Source organism: Acartia tonsa, chromosome 8 (genome assembly GCF_053477335.1).
Source record: "Acartia tonsa isolate MP-2025a chromosome 8, ASM5347733v1, whole genome shotgun sequence".
Classification (NCBI taxonomy): domain Eukaryota; kingdom Metazoa; phylum Arthropoda; class Copepoda; order Calanoida; family Acartiidae; genus Acartia; species Acartia tonsa.
In genome coordinates, this window is record NC_137267.1 from 50418149 (window position 1) to 50424304 (window position 6156).

At 32.1% G+C, this 6156-nt stretch overlaps 1 long non-coding RNA gene across 2 annotated transcripts; it reads right to left on the reverse strand.

Annotated features, from left to right (window-relative positions):
- Nucleotides 1-2009: 2009 nt before the first annotated feature.
- LOC145325692 (uncharacterized) lies at nt 2010-5895 on the reverse strand. Of its 2 annotated transcripts, XR_013881548.1 has the most exons (5): nt 5438-5851; nt 4414-4474; nt 3716-3807; nt 3017-3135; nt 2010-2214 (listed from the first exon to the last, which is right to left on the reverse strand). It is a non-coding gene; the product is annotated as an uncharacterized LOC145325692 (long non-coding RNA). The 2 variants fall into 2 exon arrangements; XR_013881547.1 differs by lacking the exon at nt 3017-3135 and having other exon boundaries at nt 5438-5895.
- Nucleotides 5896-6156: the final 261 nt, after the last annotated feature.

The following is a 6156-nucleotide window of genomic DNA, read 5'->3' on the forward strand; positions in this document are numbered from 1 at the left end:
CATAAAAAACAGTGCTAAATACTTTACAAATCACAGTTAAAATTTAAAATGATGGCGAATCATGCTATTTTAGTGAAACCCACCAAAAAATGAACATTGTAAATTAAAAATTTTAATTACCAACCATACAAGTTTTATCAAAGAAAAAATTGCTTTTAGAAAATATGAATACCTAATATATTCTAGTCTTATTTGATTCCTTTTAAGAATGTTATAAATTATAATATTTCTGTATGTATTATTAATACAAAATATAAAAAATCCTCTGCCAAATAATCTGCATTTGTTTTTTATTTATATTTAACTTTTTTTTGTACCAAACTGCACCATAACTACAGACAGCATAGCAAGAGATGCAATTCAGGGATCTTAAGGGATAAGACAATGGCTAATAAATTGATGTACATCACCAATGACTTTTCATAAAATTACCCTTTCTGTAGATAAAATAGCCAACGAATAAGAAAACACTATAAAACTTTGGGGACTAGTGTAATAAACAGACCGTTGTCCCCATCTCGCTCTGCGTGCAATGATATTACAATTGAAGGGAAAATTAACAGGCAAATCTTACTACTTTATTTGCATGGTTTTAGGCTATACCATATAAATGCTTTGTGTGCGGCTGCCCTGGGATCTAAAGGGATAAGACAATGATTAATAAATTAAGCCAACGAATAAGAAAACGTTATTGTAAGACTTTGGGGACTAGTGTAATAAACAGCCCAATGTCCCCTCCCTTACTGGCGGCCGCTAGTACTTTATATCTGGAGAGAAAAAAACGTAATATGGCAGGTGTCCAATCTTAACAAACCAATTAAAGTCCCCAGAGATCTAAAGGGATAAGACAATGGCCAATAATTTGATGTAAATCCCCATTGATAAAACATAAAAATTATCCCTTCTGTAGATCAAAATTATTGGTTGAAACGTTTAGACACACAACTTCATAATACAACCAATTAAAGTCCCCAAAGTTGTTAAGCCAAGGAATAGGAAAACTTTATCAATACTTTGTGTGCGGCCGCTCAGGGATCTAAAGAGATAAGACAATGGCCATTAAATTGATGTATATCCCCACTGATAACACAAAATTGTCCCTTCTGTAGAATAAAATTAGTGGTTGAAACGTATAAGAAACGAATAAGAAAACGTAATTACTTTGTGTGAGGCCGCTCAGGGATCTAAAGGGATAAGACAATGGCCAAGAAATTGATGCATATCCCCATTGATAAAACATAAAAATTACCCCTTCTGTAGAACAAAATTATTGGTTGAAACGTTTAGACACACAACTTCATAATACAACCAATTAAAGTCCTCAAAGTTGTTTAACCAACGAATAAGAAAACGTTATCAATACTTTGTGTGAGGCCGCTCAGAGATCTAAAGGGATAAGACAATGGTCAATAATTTGATGTAAATCCCCATTGATAATACACAAAATTATCCCTTCTGAGATTAAAATTAGTGGTTGAAACGTTTGGACACACAACTTATTAATACAACCAATTAAAATTAAAATCAATTAAAGTTGTTAAGCCAACGAATAAGAAAACTTTATTGTAAGACTTTGGGGACTAGCGTGATAAACATCCCAGTGTCCCCTCCCTTTCTGGCGGCCGGTAGTACTTAATATCTGGAGAAAAAATACCCGTATTATGGCAGGTGTTTAACCTTAAGAGACGAATTTTAAAAAAATATAGGTCCTGTAGCTTTTTTATACTACTTAATTTAGAGGCAGCTAACCAATTGATTGCAGCAGTGGATAAACTTTGACATGTTATAACGCGGTTTAGGAAAAAATTCAAATCCGTCAACACGCTATAATACCTAGTACCTTGCATTCTTCAAATTTTTAATATTATGTTTGTCAGTCCGTACAGTTATATTTATGATCATCAATTAGTACTATCAAACACTATAGGTAATTGGTACAAGAAACTAAGCTTTTAAAAACACGATTGATGTTGGAATATTATTACAATTTACCAATAATAAAAGTAATAAAAAAATCAGACTTAATTTTATTAATTTAACACAACAATTAAAACATTAATGAAAATAATATAAAATGTAAGTGAAAAAAAGGGTATTATTTTGTTTTTCTATGTAGCTAAGGATGTCAACGTAGCTTGTCAACAGAATACTCCTTGGGAATCTCGTCAACTGGGATGGAATTAACAATCCTGTCCTCCTCTGATATCAAAACTCCTTAACAAAAAGATTAACTTTAATAGGTATATAAATTAGTGATGGCAATCCGTCGAATTTTTGAGCCGGATTCTTAAAGAATCCATCAAAAAAAAGTGGCGGATTCTTGCGGATTCCGGATTCTTAATTTTGGCGGATTCCGGATTCAGATTCCGGATTCTAGCAATATTTTAAAAGGATTTTTTTAAAAATTTAAAAATTTAGTGCTACATATGTCCTAAAAATCAATGTTCTTGGTGTTCTCTAAAATTCACTTCCGAAAATCGAACCAGATTTTTAAATATATTATATATATTGATGAAAATTTTTGCCTTCAAAGAGGAGGAGTTGAAAGAAAAAACTCAAGACACTAATTTTAGCCTGCCAATTAAGAATCCGGACTCCACTATTAAAAACGGATTCCGGATTCGGATTCCAAAATTGGCCAAAAATTGGGCGGATTCCGGATCCGGATTGCCATCCCTAATATAAATATTAACTAGTAGATCCGGCGTTCAAATATTGAACATAAGATTGTAAAAATTTTAAAACATTATCCTGTAATAATAAGAAATTTGTTTATTAAGATCGCAATCTCCTTCATGAGTAAAGGATGGTTTTAGGCCAGTTTCAATACATTTTTTAAGTACCTAGCTGAAGTATATTTTCATTCCCCTAATTTACAATTAGGTCAGAGCCACTAGAAAGTTAAATTAAGAATTCGATTAATTTAATTTAATATTTACTTATTCAAATAAAAAAACATGACATCTAAAAATGAAAGTTAGATAGGTTTAGATTTCAGAAAATTTTGATAAAATACCTGTAATAAAAATGATGCAATTTGTATTGATAATTGCTTCACAATAATGTAAACATTCGTAGTTCTGTCCCCAAATTCCACCACAGGCACAATCTCTCCACAAATGAACTTCATTCAACCTGAAAAAAATATTATTGTAAACCTACAAACTCCAAATAATTTAATTTCACGACTAATATTGAAAACGATCATATAAATTAAAACCATAGGTATTTATTTAATTTTATCTAATCAATCAAAAGACCCGTTCTACAATTTTAAAACTTAAAATAATGACGAGCTAAATTTACGTGTTGTTGTAAATTTTTAGAAATGAATTTTTCTCTTCTATGGGAGGGGGGGGGGGGGGAGGGGCGTAGGGGAGTTGTCAAACTGATATCTTAAAAATCTTTTCAGTTAGGAGAATAACAAATTTATTTAAAATCAGCCCTATACTTGAATAAAGCTTACTTACAATTTTGATTTTTGAAGAGATGTATCAAGTATTTTTTATATTTTCTTGAGTTTAGGTAGTTATTGGATAAATTGTATTTGATGATATGTTTGAAAAAAATGTTCCAAAACAATGATTTCTTTGGAGTTTAGTTATGGAAATAATGTACCCACTTATTTGATTTTTCATCCAAATATCTGTTCAGAAAAGGGTATTATTTCCCCCCCCCCCCCCCACCCCTCTAAAAAAATATGACCCTGGCTTACCTCTAAGGAGCGATGATGATGTCCACAGACCAGTCATATGCAAAGTTTCTAGTCCAACAGAAACAAACCAAGGAAAAAAAGCAATCTGAACCCTTAAATAAGATATAAGTATCTTTTCATGTACAGCAGCCGTGTAATTAATGATCACAGGTGCCTGCAAATTATGTTTACAGCAATCGGCACAAAAAAATACCATTCTCTTGAAAATTAGAAAACAATTTTTTTTAGTTAAGTAGGTATTAGATTTCAGTTTTTAAGAAAGTAGTAGTTCCATGAATAAAAACTAAATAGTTTTCATGAAAAGTCATGCCTTTGTGAAAAAAATGCCTACTGTCCTTTCGTGTAAAAGCAGACTAAACAAATTCAATTATAATATACAGCACCCTCGCCCTTTAAAATAACCTCAAAATTAATTAAAAACTAACCAAAAATTTGTTGCAACTGTCTCTGATAGACGAACGTAGTGACATAGAACAGTCAGTGGCAAAATTTAGTGTACTTGTAAGACGTAAGTATATCTTACATATCCCGTCTGTTTTTAAGAGATATACATAAATGACACTAGCTAAAGAGTAGCTTGATCCTTCTAATAAATATACGTCAAGTATCATACCCCCCCCCCCCCCAAATAAACTTAAAATCAATAAAACCTAACCGAAAATTAATGTAATCATCTTTAAGGAAAATAAAAAAGGTACCTTTTTTTGGTGGTAACCCAGGACATTACGTAGATTGTTGCTGCCTCCATTCCACCTCATTCTGAAATATAAAGGCTAAGTTTATTTTTGTTAGAGGTTATTACCTAAATTTTTTATATAGGTAGGCATTTAGTTTTTTGTCGATAAAGAAAACATGCTTATTTCTTCAAGGAGGGAGGGGACATAGGACTCCACCAGTACCCAAACTTAACTTATTCATTACTTTAAAACTTTACTATACTTACACTAAATATTTATTGTGGTTTCAAATCAGTAGTAATCTACAGATAGGGTAATTTTGTTCATAATCATTTTGGGGATGCATATTAATTTATAGTCCATTGTTTTATCCATTTATAATCCATGGTTATTTTTACAATTGATATTTTAGGAAAATTAATTATCTTCTCTATGGGACGGGTGATTTCAAAAGCTAGGGTTAGTAATTGATGCTCTATCAAGCTAAAATATTAAGTTTCAAACAGTTGTGTGCACAGGGTTTCGCCAGGAGAGTATTTCTTTAGGTGAAAAAAGGGCAAGGCCTTTCAAAGGGGGGGGGGGGGGGCGAAAGTGACACTTTTTGAAAGTTTTGGTTTCAAAAAGTGTCACTTTCGCCCCCCCCCCCTTTGAAAGGCCTTGCCCTTTTTTCACATAATTGTTTATACCACGATTCCTTGGCCAAACAGGCAAAAAGTAGGCATTAATAGTCAATGTTCGTTTGTTAGTCAATTTGTGAATCTTTTTTTCTATGTATTATGCCGCATATCTTCAGATGGACGGAGAGATGTACGTACGTATATATATGGATGTTCGTAGTATTCTAGATTGCTTAAGCTCGGTTAGACAATTTTAAAGCTAAACAAACCATACTTCTAGTTTTAGATAATGTAGAATGACTTACAAACTATTTGGCTATCAAGGGACATACATTGGACCAGAAAGCCCAACAAAATTTTAGTTGATAGAGTAGGTGAAAATTATATGCCTATTTTCAGAAAGGTATAAAAAAAATAATGATACTTACTTGTAACTATCTTTAAATTAACGAAATTTCACAAGAAGGCTTATCATTAAATAATGCACATTTTATTTTCTGAAATATTTTTTATAGTTAATGAGGCACGAGGTAAAATATATTGTGTTTTAAATGTAGCTAAGTAGCGCGCGAAGATGCATTAAAAAGTAGATAGTAAAATTTCATGCCAAAGAAAATATCTTAGGGTCAATGAAAGTCTTTTTTAAAAGGTGACAATAGTTGGTAAAACTATTTCTCGCATTCATTCGAATCCGGTGGATAGGAACCGGTTCTCATCCATACAAAAAAAAACTATGTCTAGCATTGTATTATACAGTTTTCTACGAATATAGATATGTACAATCATAAGATTAAAACCCGTTTTTTAACCAAAAATGTTGAAAATGTGTGTGGATGTTACGAAGGATCTCACTAACCACTGAACCGGTATGGTACTTCATTCCAATGTAGCGTCTTATAGGTCCTGGGAAGGTTTAAAACTAACTCCCACCCCTTCCCCCCCAGACATATATTTTTAGTGGGATTTTTTATTTTACTGTTAAAACTAAAAAAAATAGAGAGGAGATAGGGGATCAAATTCAACCAACACTACTGAAAATACCCATATAAGCCCTTAGGGCCGTAGCCGCTAGTTAATAATTAAAGTAAAATGATTAAATAAAGGGTTCATCAAAATTAAAGTAATCTCCTTAGGTACAGAAAAATGA